We start from the raw sequence: 21,037 nt of genomic DNA, 5'->3' as shown, positions 1-21,037 counted from the left end.
ATGGCAGTGCTGCTTCTGACAAGGCTGTTCTTTGGTGGGCCTAGGTGACGTCACAATCTCCATGGTTACATACACAACAAAGGTCAGATGTTGTTTACACCAGGCCATGCCAGTGGTATTGAGTAGCATATCACAGTGCTAAGGGTCCTGGATGCAACAATCTTTCAATGGGGAATAGCCGCACTGAGTTTGTCAAGTGCACCCATGTTTGCAACTCCAACAATACACACATATGTATGTATGTATGTATGTATGTATGTATGTGTATCTATATCTATATCTATATCTATATCTATATCTATGTGTATCTATCTATCTATCTCTTTCTCTCTCTCTATATGTATATATATATATATATATATATATATATATATATATATATATATAATTTATTTTTCTTTTAAATATATATATATATATATATATATATAGAGAGAGAGAGAGAGAGAGAGAGAGAGAGAGAGAGAGAGAGAGATGGAAATACTTTTTTAAACATGTTTTCACCTTTTTTTTACCTTCTTTTTTTCTTCTCTCCATGTTTTCCTTCTTTCCTCCTTTTTTCCTATGCTGCTGCTTCTTATTTTTCTTCTTTTTCAGACCCTATCATTGCACTATTGCTTATTCAATACCACCAGCAGATGGAGACACTATATTACAAAATTAGTTGTGAACAGCAGTTTGTACAAACAAATGCCTCATAGCTGATGTCCTATCCATTATTGCAATGGATGGCTGGCTGGCAACATTTGTTTTAATTATTCCAATACCACAGTACCAATGCATGGTCAATCAACAGCAATGACACCCCCATGTCAATTAACAAGATTCAGCACCTACTACCTGAAAGACAGCTACCTATCATGTCATGTCCAACCTGCACAGGTGTTCTGGTTGCTGAGCTTATTCAATTAAAGAGGACATTCAGCAGCAGCAGTCCTGTGCCTGGTCGCTCCCACAGGGGCCAGACGCAAGCGGCACCACCTATTGTCTTTTGCCTGCAGTAGGGGCCCACTGGACTAACCAGCAAGCAGCTGCAGCAGCAAATAAACAGGTAATCTTTCTTTCCAACACTGAAACCTGGTAGTGCACTTAATATATGCTACCAGATAGGGGACATATCAGATATTAAACTGATATAAACAGACACCACATTTGATACCAGCCAAAAAGAAGGATGAGAAGTGATAACTGTGAAAGGGGAGGAACCAACGCTGTCCCCTTTCACATGCACCATCACTACTTGTAGGAAGGGAGGCTGGCTGGCAGCCTCCCATACACACTCTGGCTGGGTGGCAGTCACCCACCAGTACACACAGCAGACCCTAAACCCATATCATTATTGCTAAGCAGGAAGATGGGAGTCCATTTCACTCTGATGGACCATTTTTAAATGCAATCCATAACCTGGCTTTGGCAGGAACCCTTCTTACTCCTCCTACTTGCATTTGATACTGGGTTTAGGATCTGCATAGGAAACACACACACACAAGCACACACTTACCTGTGTTGCCTGCTGACGCCTCCTTGGCTGTCCCCAAACGGTATAAAACCAACAGCCACGGGAAGCTGTAAGGATAGAGGACATACCTGCATCCTATTGGACTCACTTGTCTTGGTTAAATCCAGCTTATTTGAAAACTTATGGTGCTGCTGCTTCTGATCATGGCAGTGCTGCTTCTGACAAGGCTGTTCTTTGGTGGGCCTAGGTGACATCACAATCTCCATGGTTACATACACAACAAAGGTCAGATGTTGTTTACACCTGGCCATGCCAGTGGTATTGAGTAGCATATCACAGTGCTAAGGGTCCTGGATGCAACAATCTTTCAATGGGGAATAGCCGCACTGAGTTTGTCAAGTGCACCCATGTTTGCAACTCCAACAATACACACATATGTATGTATGTATGTATGTTGTATGTATGTATGTATGTATGTATGTATGTGTATCTATCTATCTATCTATCTCTTTCTCTCTCTCTATATGTATGTATATATATAAGAAAAAAAGAAAGATAGCCGGCACAACAGCCTAATACACGGGTGCACACTGCCATGGCATCAGAGTATACAAAAAAAGAGGATTGCAGCAGCACACATTGGTCAAAAAAATTGAGGCTCTTAGCGCACTTTTTGATCAAAACGTGTCCCCCATCCACCACGGGGAGGTGGCCTCATTTAGGATGGGAACCTAGCACAAATTCTGAGCCTAACACTCAACTATCCACTCACCTCTGCTGGGCATATAGCAGAGGTGAGTGGATAGTTGAGTGTTAGGCTCAGAATTTGTGCTAGGTTCCCATCCTAAATGAGGCCACCTCCCCGTGGTGGATGGGGGACACGTTTTGATCAAAAAGTGCGCTAAGAGCCTCAATTTTTTTGACCAATGTGTGCTGCTGCAATCCTCTTTTTTTGTATACTCTGATGCCATGGCAGTGTGCACCCGTGTATTAGGCTGTTGTGCCGGCTATCTTTCTTTTTTTCTTGTGTGTACAATTCAGGGGGTAATGGCACCCTGTTTAGCTGTGCACCCCTCCCCCTTTCTCACAGGTGGAGTTTTAAATGGATCCAGCATGTCACCCAGTCAGAGGCTATATGCCCAGCAGAGGTGAGTGGATAGTTGAGTGTTAGGCTCAGAATTTGTGCTAGGTTCCCATCCTAAATGAGGCCACCTCCCCGTGGTGGATGGGGGACACGTTTTGATCAAAAAGTGCGCTAAGAGCCTCAATTTTTTTGACCAATGTGTGCTGCTGCAATCCTCTTTTTTTGTATACTCTGATGCCATGGCAGTGTGCACCCGTGTATTAGGCTGTTGTGCCGGCTATCTTTCTTTTTTTCTTGTGTGTACAATTCAGGGGGTAATGGCACCCTGTTTAGCTGTGCACCCCTCCCCCTTTCTCACAGGTGGAGTTTTAAATGGATCCAGCATGTCACCCAGTCAGAGGCTATATGCCCAGCAGAGGTGAGTGGATAGTTGAGTGTTAGGCTCAGAATTTGTGCTAGGTTCCCATCCTAAATGAGGCCACCTCCCCGTGGTGGATGGGGGACACGTTTTGATCAAAAAGTGCGCTAAGAGCCTCAATTTTTTTGACCAATGTGTGCTGCTGCAATCCTCTTTTTTTGTATACTCTGATGCCATGGCAGTGTGCACCCGTGTATTAGGCTGTTGTGCCGGCTATCTTTCTTTTTTTCTTGTGTGTACAATTCAGGGGGTAATGGCACCCTGTTTAGCTGTGCACCCCTCCCCCTTTCTCACAGGTGGAGTTTTAAATGGATCCAGCATGTCACCCAGTCAGAGGCTATATGCCCAGCAGAGGTGAGTGGATAGTTGAGTGTTAGGCTCTGAATTTGCGCTAGGTTCCCATCCTAAATGAGGCCACCTCCCCGTAGTGGATGGGGGACACGTTTTGATCAAAAAGTGCGCTAAGAGCCTCAATTTTTTTGACCAATGTGTGCTGCTGCAATCCTCTTTTTTTGTATACTCTGATGCCATGGCAGTGTGCACCCGTGTATTAGGCTGTTGTGCCGGCTATCTTTCTTTTTTTCTTGTGTGTACAATTCAGGGGGTAATGGCACCCTGTTTAGCTGTGCACCCCTCCCCCTTTCTCACAGGTGGAGTTTTAAATGGATCCAGCATGTCACCCAGTCAGAGGCTATATGCCCAGCAGAGGTGAGTGGATAGTTGAGTGTTAGGCTCAGAATTTGTGCTAGGTTCCCATCCTAAATGAGGCCACCTCCCCGTGGTGGATGGGGGACACGTTTTGATCAAAAAGTGCGCTAAGAGCCTCAATTTTTTTGACCAATGTGTGCTGCTGCAATCCTCTTTTTTTGTATGTATATATATATATATATATAATTTTTTTTTCTTTTAAATATATATATATATATATATATATATATATACATATATATAGAGAGAGAGAGATGGAAATACTTTTTTAAACATGTTTTCACCTTTTTTTTTACCTTCTTTTTTTCTTCTCTCCATGTTTTCCTTCTTTCCTCCTTTTTTCCTATGCTGTTGCTTCTTATTTTTCTTCTTTTTCAGACCCTATCATTGCACTATTGCTTATTCAATACCACCAGCAGATGGAGACACTATATTACAACATTAGTTGTGAGCAGCAGTTTGTACAAACAAATGCCTCATAGCTGATGTCCTATCCATTATTGCAATGGATGGCTGGCTGGCAACATTTGTTTTAATTATTCCAATACCACAGTATCAATGCATGGTCAATCAACAGCAATGACACCCCCATGTCAATTAACAAGATTCAGCACCCACTACCTGAAAGACAGCTACCTATCATGTCATGTCCAACCTGCACAGGTGTGCTGGTTGCTTAGCTTATTCAATTAAAGAGGACATTCAGCAGCAGCAGTCCTGTGCCTGGTCGCTCCAACAGGGGCCAGACACAAGCGGCACCACCTATTGTCTTTTGCCTGCAGTAGGGGCCCACTGGACTAGCCAGCAAGCAGCTGCAGCAGTAAATAAACAGGTAATCTTTCTTTCCAACACTGAACCCTGGTGGTGCACTTAATATATGCTACCAGATAGGGGACATATCAGATAGTAAACTGATATAAACAGACACCACATTTGATACCAGCCAAAAGGAAGAATGAGAAGTGATAACTGTGAAAGGGGAGGAACCAACGCTGTCCCCTTCACATGCACCATCACTACTTGTAGGAAGGTAGGCTGGCTGGCAGCCTCCCATACACACTCTGGCTGGGTGGCAGTCACCCACCAGTACACACAGCAGGCCCTAAACCCATATCATTATTGCTAAGCAGGAAGATGGGAGTCCATTTCACTCTGATGGACCATTTTTAAATGCAATCCATAACCTGGCTTTGGCAGGAACCCTTCTTACTCCTCCTACTTGCATTTGATACTGGGTTTAGGATCTGCATAGGAAACACACACACACACACACACACACAAGCACACACTTACCTGTGTTGCCTGCTGACGCCTCCTTGGCTGTCCCCAAATGGTATAAAACCAACAGCCACGGGAAGCTGTAAGGATAGAGGACATACCTGCATCCTATTGGACTCACTTGTCTTGGTTAAATCCAGCTTATTTGAAAACTTATGGTGCTGCTGCTTCTGATCATGGCAGTGCTGCTTCTGACAAGGCTGTTCTTTGGTGGGCCTAGGTGACATCACAATCTCCATGGTTACATACACAACAAAGGTCAGATGTTGTTTACACCTGGCCATGCCAGTGGTATTGAGTAGCATATCACAGTGCTAAGGGTCCTGGATGCAACAATCTTTCAATGGGGAATAGCCACACTGAGTTTGTCAAGTGCACCCATGTTTGCAATTCCAACAATACACACATATGTATGTATGTATGTATGTTGTATGTATGTATGTATGTATGTATGTGTATCTATCTATCTATCTATCTATCTCTCTCTTTCTCTCTCTCTCTATATGTATATATATATATATATATATATAATTTTTTTTTCTTTTAAATATATATATATATATATATATATATATATATATATATACATATATAGAGAGAGAGAGAGATGGAAATACTTTTTTAAACATGTTTTCACCTTTTTTTTACCTTCTTTTCTTCTTCTCTCCATGTTTTCCTTCTTTCCTCCTTTTTTCCTATGCTGCTGCTTCTTATTTTACTCCTTTTTCAGACCCTATCATTGCACTATTGCTTATTCAATACCACCAGCAGATGGAGACACTATATTACAACATTAGTCGTGAGCAGCAGTTTGTACAAACAAATGCCTCATAGCTGATGTCCTATCCATTATTGCAATGGATGGCTGGCTGGCAACATTTGTTTTAATTATTCCAATACCACAGTACCAATGCATGGTCAATCAACAGCAATGACACCCCCATGTCAATTAACAAGATTCAGCACCCACTACCTGAAAGACAGCTACCTATCATGTCATGTCCAACCTGCACAGGTGTGCTGGTTGCTGAGCTTATTCAATTAAAGAGGACATTCAGCAGCAGCAGTCCTGTGCCTGGTCGCTCCAACAGGGGCCAGACACAAGCGGCACCACCTATTGTCTTTTGCCTGCAGTAGGGGCCCACTGGACTAGCCAGCAAGCAGCTGCAGCAAATAAACAGGTAATCTTTCTTTCCAACACTGAACCCTGGTGGTGCATTTAATATATGCTACCAGATAGGGGACATATCATATATTAAACTGATATAAACAGACACCACATTTGATACCAGCCAAAAGGAAGAATGAGAAGTGATAACTGTGAAAGGGGAGGAACCAACGCTGTCCCCTTCACATGCACCATCACTACTTGTAGGAAGGGAGGCTGGCTGGCAGCCTCCCATACACACTCTGGCTGGGTGGCAGTCACCCACCAGTACACACAGCAGACCCTAAACCCATATCATTATTGCTAAGCAGGAAGATGGGAGTCCATTTCACTCTGATGGACCATTTTTAAATGCAATCCATAACCTGGCTTTGGCAGGAACCCTTCTTACTCCTCCTACTTGCATTTGATACTGGGTTTAGGATCTGCATAGGAAACACACACACACACACACACACACACACACAAGCACACACTTACCTGTGTTGCCTGCTGACGCCTCCTTGGCTGTCCCCAAACGGTATAAAACCAACAGCCACGGGAAGCTGTAAGGATAGAGGACATACCTGCATCCTATTGGACTCACTTGTCTTGGTTAAATCCAGCTTATTTGAAAACCTATGGATCTGCTGCTTCTGCTCATGGCAGTGCTGCTTCTGACAAGGCTGTTCTTTGGTGGGCCTAGGTGACATCACAATCTCCATGGTTACATACACAACAAAGGTCAGATGTTGTTTACACCTGGCCATGCCAGTGGTATTGAGTAGCATATCACAGTGCTAAGGGTCCTGGATGCAACAATCTTTCAATGGGGAATAGCTGCACTGAGTTTGTCAAGTGCACCCATGTTTGCAACTCCAACAATACACACATATGTATGTATGTATGTATGTATGTGTATCTATCTATCAATCTATCTATCTATCTATCTATCTATCTCTTTCTCTCTCTCTATATGTGTATATATATATATATATATATCATTTTTTTTTCTTTTAAATATATATATATATATATATATATATATATACATATATAGAGAGAGAGAGAGAGAGATGGAAATACTTTTTTAAACATGTTTTCACCTTTTTTTTACCTTCTTTTTTTCTTCTCTCCATGTTTTCCTTCTTTCCTCCTTTTTTCCTATGCTGCTGCTTCTTATTTTACTCCTTTTTCAGACCCTATCATTGCACTATTGCTTATTCAATACCACCAGCAGATGGAGACACTATATTACAACATTAGTTGTGAGCAGCAGTTTGTACAAACAAATGCCTCATAGCTGATGTCCTATCCATTATTGCAATGGATGGCTGGCTGGCAACATTTGTTTTAATTATTCCAATACCACAGTACCAATGCATGGTCAATCAACAGCAATGACACCCCCATGTCAATTAACAAGATTCAGCACCCACTACCTGAAAGACAGCTACCTATCATGTCATGTCCAACCTGCACAGGTGTGCTGGTTGCTGAGCTTATTCAATTAAAGAGGACATTCAGCAGCAGCAGTCCTGTGCCTGGTCGCTCCAACAGGGGCCAGACACAAGCGGCACCACCTATTGTCTTTTGCCTGCAGTAGGGGCCCACTGGACTAGCCAGCAAGCAGCTGCAGCAAATAAACAGGTAATCTTTCTTTCCAACACTGAACCCTGGTGGTGCATTTAATATATGCTACCAGATAGGGGACATATCAGATATTAAACTGATATAAACAGACACCACATTTGATACCAGCCAAAAGGAAGAATGAGAAGTGATAACTGTGAAAGGGGAGGAACCAACGCTGTCCCCTTCACATGCACCATCACTACTTGTAGGAAGGTAGGCTGGCTGGCAGCCTCCCATACACACTCTGGCTGGGTGGCAGTCACCCACCAGTACACACAGCAGGCCCTAAACCCATATCATTATTGCTAAGCAGGAAGATGGGAGTCCATTTCACTCTGATGGACCATTTTTAAATGCAATCCATAACCTGGCTTTGGCAGGAACCCTTCTTACTCCTCCTACTTGCATTTGATACTGGGTTTAGGATCTGCATAGGAAACACACACACACACACACACAAGCACACACTTACCTGTGTTGCCTGCTGACGCCTCCTTGGCTGTCCCCAAACGGTATAAAACCAACAGCCACGGGAAGCTGTAAGGATAGAGGACATACCTGCATCCTATTGGACTCACTTGTCTTGGTTAAATCCAGCTTATTTGAAAACTTATGGTGCTGCTGCTTCTGATCATGGCAGTGCTGCTTCTGACAAGGCTGTTCTTTGGTGGGCCTAGGTGACATCACAATCTCCATGGTTACATACACAACAAAGGTCAGATGTTGTTTACACCTGGCCATGCCAGTGGTATTGAGTAGCATATCACAGTGCTAAGGGTCCTGGATGCAACAATCTTTCAATGGGGAATAGCCGCACTGAGTTTGTCAAGTGCACCCATGTTTGCAACTCCAACAATACACACATATGTATGTATGTATGTATGTATGTATGTATGTATGTATGTATGTGTATCTATATCTATGTGTATCTATGTGTATCTATCTATATCTATCTCTTTCACTCTCTCTTTATGTATATATATATATATATATATATATATATATAATTTTTTTTTCTTTTATATATATATATATATATATATATATATATATATATATATATACATACATATATAGAGAGAAAGAGAGATGGAAATACTTTTTTAAACATGTTTTCACCTTTTTTTTTAACCTTCTTTTTTTCTTCTCTCCATGTTTTCCTCCTTTTTTCCTATGCTGCTGCTTCTTATTTTTCTTCTTTTTCAGACCCTATCATTGCACTATTGCTTATTCAATACCACCAGCAGATGGAGACACTATATTACAACATTAGTTGTGAGCAGCAGTTTGTACAAACAAATGCCTCATAGCTGATGTCCTATCCATTATTGCAATGGATGGTTGGCTGGCAACATTTGTTTTTATTATTCCAATACCACAGTACCAATGCATGGTCAATCAACAGCAATGACACCCCCATGTCAATTAACAAGATTAAGCACCCACTACCTGAAAGACAGCTACCTATCATGTCATGTCCAACCTGCACAGGTGTGCTGGTTGCTGAGCTTATTCAATTAAAGAGGACATTCAGCAGCAGCAGTCCTGTGCCTGGTCGCTCCAACAGGGGCCAGACACAAGCGGCACCACCTATTGTCTTTTGCCTGCAGTAGGGGCCCACTGGACTAGCCAGCAAGCAGCTGCAGCAGCAGCAAATAAACAGGTAATCTTTCTTTCCAACACTGTACCCTGGTGGTGCACTTAATATATGCTACCAGATAGGGGACATATCAGATATTAAACTGATATAAACAGACACCACATTTGATACCAGCCAAAAGGAAGAATGAGAAGTGATAACTGTGAAAGGGGAGGAACCAACGCTGTCCCCTTCACATGCACCATCACTACTTGTAGGAAGGTAGGCTGGCTGGCAGCCTCCCATACACACTCTGGAAGGGTGGCAGTCACCCACCAGTACACACAGCAGGCCCTAAACCCATATCATTATTGCTAAGCAGGAAGATGGGAGTCCATTTCACTCTGATGGACCATTTTTAAATGCAATCCATAACCTGGCTTTGGCAGGAACCCTTCTTACTCCTCCTACTTGCATTTGATACTGGGTTTAGGATCTGCATAGGAAACACACACACACACACACACACACACACACACTTACCTGTGTTGTCTGCTGACGCCTCCTTGGCTGTCCCCAAACGGTATAAAACCAACAGCCACGGGAAGCTGTAAGGATAGAGGACATACCTGCATCCTATTGGACTCACTTGTCTTGGTTAAATCCAGCTTATTTGAAAACTTATGGTGCTGCTGCTTCTGATCATGGCAGTGCTGCTTCTGACAAGGCTGTTCTTTGGTGGGCCTAGGTGACATCACAATCTCCATGGTTACATACACAACAAAGGTCAGATGTTGTTTACACCTGGCCATGCCAGTGGTATTGAGTAGCATATCACAGTGCTAAGGGTCCTGGATGCAACAATCTTTCAATGGGGAATAGCCGCACTGAGTTTGTCAAGTGCACCCATGTTTGCAACTCCAACAATACACACATATATATGTATGTATGTATGTATGTATGTATGTATGTATGTATGTGTATCTATCTATCTATCTATCTATCTATCTATCTATCTATCTATCTCTTTCTCTGTCTCTATATGTATATATATATATATAATTTTTTTTTCTTTTAAATATATATATATATATATATATATATATATACATATATAGAGAGAGAGAGAGATGGAAATACTTTTTTAAACATGTTTTCACCTTTTTTTTACCTTCTTTTTTTCTTCTCTCCATGTTTTCCTTCTTTCCTCCTTTTTTCCTATGCTGCTGCTTCTTATTTTTCTTCTTTTTCAGACCCTATCATTGCACTATTGCTTATTCAATACCACCAGCAGATGGAGACACTATATTACAACATTAGTTGTGAGCAGCAGTTTGTACAAACAAATGCCTCATAGCTGATGTCCTATCCATTATTGCAATGGATGGATGGCTGGCTGGCAACATTTGTTTTAATTATTCCAATACCACAGTACCAATGCATGGTCAATTAACAAGATTCAGCACCCACTACCTGAAAGACAGCTACCTATCATGTCATGTCCAACCTGCACAGGTGTGCTGGTTGCTGAGCTTATTCAATTAAAGAGGACATTCAGCAGCAGCAGTCCTGTGCCTGGTCGCTCCAACAGGGGCCAGACACAAGCAGCACCACCTATTGTCTTTTGCCTGCAGTAGGGGCCCACTGGACTAGCCAGCAAGCAGCTGCAGCAAATAAACAGGTAATCTTTCTTTCCAACACTGAACCCTGGTGGTGCACTTAATATATGCTACCAGATAGGGAACATATCAGATATTAAACTGATATAAACAGACACCACATTTGATACCAGCCAAAAGGAAGAATGAGAAGTGATAACTGTGAAAGGGGAGGAACCAACGCTGTCCCCTTCACATGCACCATCACTACTTGTAGGAAGGGAGGCTGGCTGGCAGCCTCCCATACACACTCTGGCTGGGTGGCAGTCACCCACCAGTACACACAGCAGACCCTAAACCCATATCATTATTGCTAAGCAGGAAGATGGGAGTCCATTTCACTCTGATGGACCATTTTTAAATGCAATCCATAACCTGGCTTTGGCAGGAACCCTTCTTACTCCTCCTACTTGCATTTGATACTGGGTTTAGGATCTGCATAGGAAACACACACACACACACACACACACAAGCACACACTTACCTGTGTTGCCTGCTGACGCCTCCTTGGCTGTCCCCAAACGGTATAAAACCAACAGCCACGGGAAGCTGTAAGGATAGAGGACATACCTGCATCCTATTGGAATCACTTGTCTTGGTTAAATCCAGCTTATTTGAAAACCTATGGATCTGCTGCTTCTGCTCATGGCAGTGCTGCTTCTGACAAGGCTGTTCTTTGGTGGGCCTAGGTGACATCACAATCTCCATGGTTACATACACAACAAAGGTCAGATGTTGTTTACACCTGGCCATGCCAGTGGTATTGAGTAGCATATCACAGTGCTAAGGGTCCTGGATGCAACAATCTTTCAATGGGGAATAGCCGCACTGAGTTTGTCAAGTGCACCCATGTTTGCAACTCCAACAATACACACATATGTATGTATGTATGTATGTATCTATCTATCTATCTATCTATCTCTTTCTCTCTTTCTATATGTATATATATATATATATATATATATATATATATATATATATATATATACATATATAGAGAGAGAGAGAGATGGAAATACTTTTTTAAACATGTTTTCACCTTTTTTTTTAACCTTCTTTTTTTCTTCTCTCCATGTTTTCCTTCTTTCCTCCTTTTTTCCTATGCTGCTGCTTCTTATTTTTCTTCTTTTTCAGACCCTATCATTGCACTATTGCTTATTCAATACCACCAGCAGATGGAGACACTATATTACAACATTAGTTGTGAGCAGCAGTTTGTACAAACAAATGCCTCATAGCTGATGTCCTATCCATTATTGCAATGGATGGTTGGCTGGCAACATTTGTTTTTATTATTCCAATACCACAGTACCAATGCATGGTCAATCAACAGCAATGACACCCCCATGTCAATTAACAAGATTCAGCACCCACTACCTGGAAGACAGCTACCTATCATGTCATGTCCAACCTGCACAGATGTGCTGGTTGCTGAGCTTATTCAATTAAAGAGAACATTCAGCAGCAGCAGTTCTGTGCCTGGTCGCTCCAACAGGGGCCAGACACAAGCGGCACCACCTATTGTCTTTTGCCTGCAGTAGGGGGCCACTGGACTAGCCAGCAAGCAGCTGCAGCAGTAAATAAACAGGTAATCTTTCTTTCCAACACTGAACCCTGGTGGTGCACTTAATATATGCTACCAGATAGGGGACATATCAGATAGTAAACTGATATAAACAGACACCACATTTGATACCAGCCAAAAGGAAGAATGAGAAGTGATAACTGTGAAAGGGGAGGAACCAACGCTGTCCCCTTCACATGCACCATCACTACTTGTTGGAAGGTAGGCTGGCTGGCAGCCTCCCATACACACTCTGGCTGGGTGGCAGTCACCCACCAGTACACACAGCAGGCCCTAAACCCATATCATTATTGCTAAGCAGGAAGATGGGAGTCCATTTCACTCTGATGGACCATTTTTAAATGCAATCCATAACCTGGCTTTGGCAGGAACCCTTCTTACTCCTCCTACTTGCATTTGATACTGGGTTTAGGATCTGCATAGGAAATACACACACACACACACACACACACACACAAGCACACACTTACCTGTGTTGCCTGCTGACGCCTCCTTGGCTGTCCACAAACGGTATAAAACCAACAGCCACGGGAAGCTGTAAGGATAGAGGACATACCTGCATCCTATTGGACTCACTTGTCTTGGTTAAATCCAGCTTATTTGAAAACTTATGGTGCTGCTGCTTCTGATCATGGCAGTGCTGCTTCTGACAAGGCTGTTCTTTGGTGGGCCTAGGTGACATCACAATCTCCATGGTTACATACACAACAAAGGTCAGATGTTGTTTACACCTGGCCATGCCAGTGGTATTGAGTAGCATATCACAGTGCTAAGGGTCCTGGATGCAACAATCTTTCAATGGGGAATAGCCGCACTGAGTTTGTCAAGTGCACCCATGTTTGCAACTCCAACAATACACACATATGTATGTATGTATGTATGTTGTATGTATGTATGTATGTATGTATGTGTATCTATCTTTCTATCTATCTATCTATCTCTTTCTCTCTCTCTATATGTATGTATATATCTATATATATATATATATAATTTTTTTTTCTTTTAAATATATATATATATATATATATATATATATATATATATATACATATATAGAGAGAGAGAGAGATGGAAATACTTTTTTAAACATGTTTTCACCTTTTTTTTACCTTCTTTTTTTCTTCTCTCCATGTTTTCCTTCTTTCCTCCTTTTTTCCTATGCTGCTGCTTCTTATTTTACTCCTTTTTCAGACCCTATCATTGCACTATTGCTTATTCAATACCACCAGCAGATGGAGACACTATATTACAACATTAGTCGTGAGCAGCAGTTTGTACAAACAAATGCCTCATAGCTGATGTCCTATCCATTATTGCAATGGATGGCTGGCTGGCAACATTTGTTTTAATTATTCCAATACCACAGTACCAATGCATGGTCAATCAACAGCAATGACACCCCCATGGCAATTAACAAGATTCAGCACCCACTACCTGAAAGACAGCTACCTATCATGTCATGTCCAACCTGCACAGGTGTGCTGGTTGCTGAGCTTATTCAATTAAAGAGGACATTCAGCAGCAGCAGTCCTGTGCCTGGTCGCTCCAACAGGGGCCAGACACAAGCGGCACCACCTATTGTCTTTTGCCTGCAGTAGGGGCCCACTGGACTAGCCAGCAAGCAGCTGCAGCAAATAAACAGGTAATCTTTCTTTCCAACACTGAACCCTGGTGGTGCATTTAATATATGCTACCAGATAGGGGACATATCAGATATTAAACTGATATAAACAGACACCACATTTGATACCAGCCAAAAGGAAGAATGAGAAGTGATAACTGTGAAAGGGGAGGAACCAACGCTGTCCCCTTCACATGCACCATCACTACTTGTAGGAAGGTAGGCTGGCTGGCAGCCTCCCATACACACTCTGGCTGGGTGGCAGTCACCCACCAGTACACACAGCATGCCCTAAACCCATATCATTATTGCTAAGCAGGAAGATGGGAGTCCATTTCACTCTGATGGACCATTTTTAAATGCAATCCATAACCTGGCTTTGGCAGGAACCCTTCTTACTCCTCCTACTTGCATTTGATACTGGGTTTAGGATCTGCATAGGAAACACACACACACACACACACACACACACACAAGCACACACTTACCTGTGTTGCCTGCTGACGCCTCCTTGGCTGTCCCCAAACGGTATAAAACCAACAGCCACGGGAAGCTGTAAGGATAGAGGACATACCTGCATCCTATTGGACTCACTTGTCTTGGTTAAATCCAGCTTATTTGAAAACTTATGGTGCTGCTGCTTCTGATCATGGCAGTGCTGCTTCTGACAAGGCTGTTCTTTGGTGGGCCTAGGTGACATCACAATCTCCATGGTTACATACACAACAAAGGTCAGATGTTGTTTACACCTGGCCATGCCAGTGGTATTGAGTAGCATATCACAGTGCTAAGGGTCCTGGATGCAACAATCTTTCAATGGGGAATAGCCGCACTGAGTTTGTCAAGTGCACCCATGTTTGCAACTCCAACAATACACACGTATGTATGTATGTATGTATGTATGTATGTATGTATGTATGTGTATCTATGTGTATCTATGTGTATCTATGTGTATCTATCTATCTATATCTATCTATCTCTTTCACTCTCTCTTTATGTATATATATATATATATATATATATATATATATATAATTTTTTTTTCTTTTATATATATATATATATATATATATATACATACATATATAGAGAGAAAGAGAGATGGAAATACTTTTTTAAACATGTTTTCACCTTTTTTTTTAACCTTCTTTTTTTCTTCTCTCCATGTTTTCCTCCTTTTTTCCTATGCTGCTGCTTCTTATTTTTCTTCTTTTTCAGACCCTATCATTGCACTATTGCTTATTCAATACCACCAGCAGATGGAGACACTATATTACAACATTAGTTGTGAGCAGCAGTTTGTACAAACAAATGCCTCATAGCTGATGTCCTATCCATTATTGCAATGGATGGTTGGCTGGCAACATTTGTTTTTATTATTCCAATACCACAGTACCAATGCATGGTCAATCAACAGCAATGACACCCCCATGTCAATTAACAAGATTCAGCACCCACTACCTGAAAGACAGCTACCTATCATGTCATGTCCAACCTGCACAGGTGTGCTGGTTGCTGAGCTTATTCAATTAAAGAGGACATTCAGCAGCAGCAGTCCTGTGCCTGGTCGCTCCAACAGGGGCCAGACACAAGCGGCACCACCTATTGTCTTTTGCCTGCAGTAGGGGCCCACTGGACTAGCCAGCAAGCAGCTGCAGCAGCAGCAAACAAACAGGTAATCTTTCTTTCCAACACTGAACCCTGGTGGTGCACTTAATATATGCTACCAGATAGGGGACATATCAGATATTAAACTGATATAAACAGACACCACATTTGATACCAGCCAAAAGGAAGAATGAGAAGTGATAACTGTGAAAGGGGAGGAACCAACGCTGTCCCCTTCACATGCACCATCACTACTTGTAGGAAGGTAGGCTGGCTGGCAGCCTCCCATACACACTCTGGAAGGGTGGCAGTCACCCACCAGTACACACAGCAGGCCCTAAACCCATATCATTATTGCTAAGCAGGAAGATGGGAGTCCATTTCACTCTGATGGACCATTTTTAAATGCAATCCATAACCTGGCTTTGGCAGGAACCCTTCTTACTCCTCCTACTTGCATTTGATACTGGGTTTAGGATCTGCATAGGAAACACACACACACACACACACACACACACAAGCACACACTTACCTGTGTTGTCTGCTGACGCCTCCTTGGCTGTCCCCAAACGGTATAAAACCAACAGCCACGGGAAGCTGTAAGGATAGAGGACATACCTGCATCCTATTGGACTCACTTGTCTTGGTTAAATCCAGCTTATTTGAAAACTTATGGTGCTGCTGCTTCTGATCATGGCAGTGCTGCTTCTGACAAGGCTGTTCTTTGGTGGGCCTAGGTGACATCACAATCTCCATGGTTACATACACAACAAAGGTCAGATGTTGTTTACACCTGGCCATGCCAGTGGTATTGAGTAGCATATCACAGTGCTAAGGGTCCTGGATGCAACAATCTTTCAATGGGGAATAGCCGCACTGAGTTTGTCAAGTGCACCCATGTTTGCAACTCCAACAATACACACATATATATGTATGTATGTATGTATGTATGTATGTATGTATGTATGTGTATCTATCTATCTATCTATCTATCTATCTATCTCTTTCTCTGTCTCTATATGTATATATATATATATATATATAATTTTTTTTTCTTTTAAATATATATATATATATATATATATATATATATATATATATACATATATATAGAGAGAGAGAGATGGAAATACTTTTTTAAACATGTTTTCACCTTTTTTTTACCTTCTTTTTTTCTTCTCTCCATGTTTTCCTTCTTTCCTCCTTTTTTCCTATGCTGCTGCTTCTTATTTTTCTTCTTTTTCAGACCCTATCATTGCACTATTGCTTATTCAATACCACCAGCAGATGGAGACACTATATTACAACATTAGTTGTGAGCAGCAGTTTGTACAAACAAATGCCTCATAGCTGATGTCCTATCCATTATTGCAATGGATGGTTGGCTGGCAACATTTGTTTTTATTATTCCAATACCACAGTACCAATGCATGGTCAATCAACAGCAATGACACCCCCATGTCAATTAACAAGATTCAGCACCCACTACCTGAAAGACAGCTACCTATCATGTCATGTCCAACCTGCACAGGTGTGCTGGTTGCTGAGCTTATTCAATTAAAGAGGACATTCAGCAGCAGCAGTCCTGTGCCTGGTCGCTCCAACAGGGGCCAGACACAAGCGGCACCACCTATTGTCTTTTGCCTGCAGTAGGGGCCCACTGGACTAGCCAGCAAGCAGCTGCAGCAGCAGCAAATAAACAGGTAATCTTTCTTTCCAACACTGTACCCTGGTGGTGCACTTAATATATGCTACCAGATAGGGGACATATCAGATATTAAACTGATATAAACAGACACCACATTTGATACCAGCCAAAAGGAAGAATGAGAAGTGATAACTGTGAAAGGGGAGGAACCAACGCTGTCCCCTTCACATGCACCATCACTACTTGTAGGAAGGGAGGCTGGCTGGCAGCCTCCCATACACACTCTGGAAGGGTGGCAGTCACCCACCAGTACACACAGCAGGCCCTAAACCCATATCATTATTGCTAAGCAGGAAGATGGGAGTCCATTTCACTCTGATGGACCATTTTTAAATGCAATCCATAACCTGGCTTTGGCAGGAACCCTTCTTACTCCTCCTACTTGCATTTGATACTGGGTTTAGGATCTGCATAGGAAACACACACACACACACACACACACACACACACAAGCACACACTTACCTGTGTTGTCTGCTGACGCCTCCTTGGCTGTCCCCAAACGGTATAAAACCAACAGCCACGGGAAGCTGTAAGGATAGAGGACATACCTGCATCCTATTGGACTCACTTGTCTTGGTTAAATCCAGCTTATTTGAAAACTTATGGTGCTGCTGCTTCTGATCATGGCAGTGCTGCTTCTGACAAGGCTGTTCTTTGGTGGGCCTAGGTGACATCACAATCTCCATGGTTACATACACAACAAAGGTCAGATGTTGTTTACACCTGGCCATGCCAGTGGTATTGAGTAGCATATCACAGTGCTAAGGGTCCTGGATGCAACAATCTTTCAATGGGGAATAGCCGCACTGAGTTTGTCAAGTGCACCCATGTTTGCAACTCCAACAATACACACATATATATGTATGTATGTATGTATGTATGTGTATCTATCTATCTATCTATCTATCTATCTATCTCTTTCTCTGTCTCTATATGTATATATATATATATAATTTTTTTTTCTTTTAAATATATATATATATATATATATATATATATATATACATATATAGAGAGAGAGAGAGATGGAAATACTTTTTTAAACATGTTTTCACCTTTTTTTTACCTTCTTTTTTTCTTCTCTCCATGTTTTCCTTCTTTCCTCCTTTTTTCCTATGCTGCTGCTTCTTATTTTTCTTCTTTTTCAGACCCTATCATTGCACTATTGCTTATTCAATACCACCAGCAGATGGAGACACTATATTACAACATTAGTTGTGAGCAGCAGTTTGTACAAACAAATGCCTCATAGCTGATGTCCTATCCATTATTGCAATGGATGGATGGCTGGCTGGCAACATTTGTTTTAATTATTCCAATACCACAGTACCAATGCATGGTCAATTAACAAGATTCAGCACCCACTACCTGAAAGACAGCTACCTATCATGTCATGTCCAACCTGCACAGGTGTGCTGGTTGCTGAGCTTATTCAATTAAAGAGGAAATTCAGCAGCAGCAGTCCTGTGCCTGGTCGCTCCAACAGGGGCCAGACACAAGCAGCACCACCTATTGTCTTTTGCCTGCAGTAGGGGCCCACTGGACTAGCCAGCAAGCAGCTGCAGCAAATAAACAGGTAATCTTTCTTTCCAACACTGAACCCTGGTGGTGCACTTAATATATGCTACCAGATAGGGGACATATCAGATATTAAACTGATATAAACAGACACCACATTTGATACCAGCCAAAAGGAAGAATGAGAAGTGATAACTGTGAAAGGGGAGGAACCAACGCTGTCCCCTTCACATGCACCATCACTACTTGTAGGAAGGGAGGCTGGCTGGCAGCCTCCCATACACACTCTGGCTGGGTGGCAGTCACCCACCAGTACACACAGCAGACCCTAAACCCATATCATTATTGCTAAGCAGGAAGATGGGAGTCCATTTCACTCTGATGGACCATTTTTAAATGCAATCCATAACCTGGCTTTGGCAGGAACCCTTCTTACTCCTCCTACTTGCATTTGATACTGGGTTTAGGATCTGCATAGGAAACACACACACACACACACACACACACAAGCACACACTTACCTGTGTTGCCTGCTGACGCCTCCTTGGCTGTCCCCAAACGGTATAAAACCAACAGCCACGGGAAGCTGTAAGGATAGAGGACATACCTGCATCCTATTGGACTCACTTGTCTTGGTTAAATCCAGCTTATTTGAAAACCTATGGATCTGCTGCTTCTGCTCATGGCAGTGCTGCTTCTGACAAGGCTGTTCTTTGGTGGGCCTAGGTGACATCACAATCTCCATGGTTACATACACAACAAAGGTCAGATGTTGTTTACACCTGGCCATGCCAGTGGTATTGAGTAGCATATCACAGTGCTAAGGGTCCTGGATGCAACAATCTTTCAATGGGGAATAGCCGCACTGAGTTTGTCAAGTGCACCCATGTTTGCAACTCCAACAATACACACATATGTATGTATGTATGTATGTATGTATCTATCTATCTATCTATCTATCTCTTTCTCTCTTTCTATATGTATATATATATATATATATATATATATATATATATATACATATATAGAGAGAGAGAGATGGAAATACTTTTTTAAACATGTTTTCACCTTTTTTTTTAACCTTCTTTTTTTCTTCTCTCCATGTTTTCCTTCTTTCCTCCTTTTTTCCTATGCTGCTGCTTCTTATTTTTCTTCTTTTTCAGACCCTATCATTGCACTATTGCTTATTCAATACCACCAGCAGATGGAGACACTATATTACAACATTAGTTGTGAGCAGCAGTTTGTACAAACAAATGCCTCATAGCTGATGTCCTATCCATTATTGCAATGGATGGTTGGCTGGCAACATTTGTTTTTATTATTCCAATACCACAGTACCAATGCATGGTCAATCAACAGCAATGACACCCCCATGTCAATTAACAAGATTCAGCACCCACTACCTGGAAGACAGCTACCTATCATGTCATGTCCAACCTGCACAGATGTGCTGGTTGCTGAGCTTATTCAATTAAAGAGAACATTCAGCAGCAGCAGTTCTGTGCCTGGTCGCTCCAACAGGGGCCAGACACAAGCGGCACCACCTATTGTCTTTTGCCTGCAGTAGGGGGCCACTGGACTAGCCAGCAAGCAGCTGCAGCAGTAAATAAACAGGTAATCTTTCTTTCCAACACTGAACCCTGGTGGTGCACTTAATATATGCTACCAGATAGGGGACATATCAGATAGTAAACTGATATAAACAGACACCACATTTGATACCAGCCAAAAGGAAGAATGAGAAGTGATAACTGTGAAAGGGGAGGAACCAACGCTGTCCCCTTCACATGCACCATCACTACTTGTAGGAAGGTAGGCTGGCTGGCAGCCTCCCATACACACTCTGGCTGGGTGGCAGTCACCCACCAGTACACACAGCAGGCCCTAAACCCATATCATTATTGCTAAGCAGGAAGATGGGAGTCCATTTCACTCTGATGGACCATTTTTAAATGCAATCCATAACCTGGCTTTGGCAGGAACCCTTCTTACTCCTCCTACTTGCATTTGATACTGGGTTTAGGAT

At 42.2% G+C, this 21,037-nt stretch overlaps 3 pseudogenes; all 3 read right to left on the bottom strand.

Annotated features, from left to right (window-relative positions):
• Window positions 1–7,771: 7,771 nt before the first annotated feature.
• On the bottom strand, window positions 7,772–7,874 carry LOC130323512 (U2 spliceosomal RNA; annotated as a pseudogene).
• Window positions 7,875–11,016: 3,142 nt separating this feature from the next.
• LOC130323525 (U2 spliceosomal RNA) lies at window positions 11,017–11,119 on the bottom strand (annotated as a pseudogene).
• A 3,101-nt stretch (window positions 11,120–14,220) lies between these two features.
• On the bottom strand, window positions 14,221–14,323 carry LOC130323511 (U2 spliceosomal RNA; annotated as a pseudogene).
• Window positions 14,324–21,037: the final 6,714 nt, after the last annotated feature.

The sequence above is a fragment of the Hyla sarda genome, unplaced genomic scaffold, assembly GCF_029499605.1.
Source record: "Hyla sarda isolate aHylSar1 unplaced genomic scaffold, aHylSar1.hap1 scaffold_250, whole genome shotgun sequence".
NCBI classification, from domain to species: domain Eukaryota; kingdom Metazoa; phylum Chordata; class Amphibia; order Anura; family Hylidae; genus Hyla; species Hyla sarda.
This window is presented reverse-complemented; position numbering and strand designations above follow the sequence as displayed.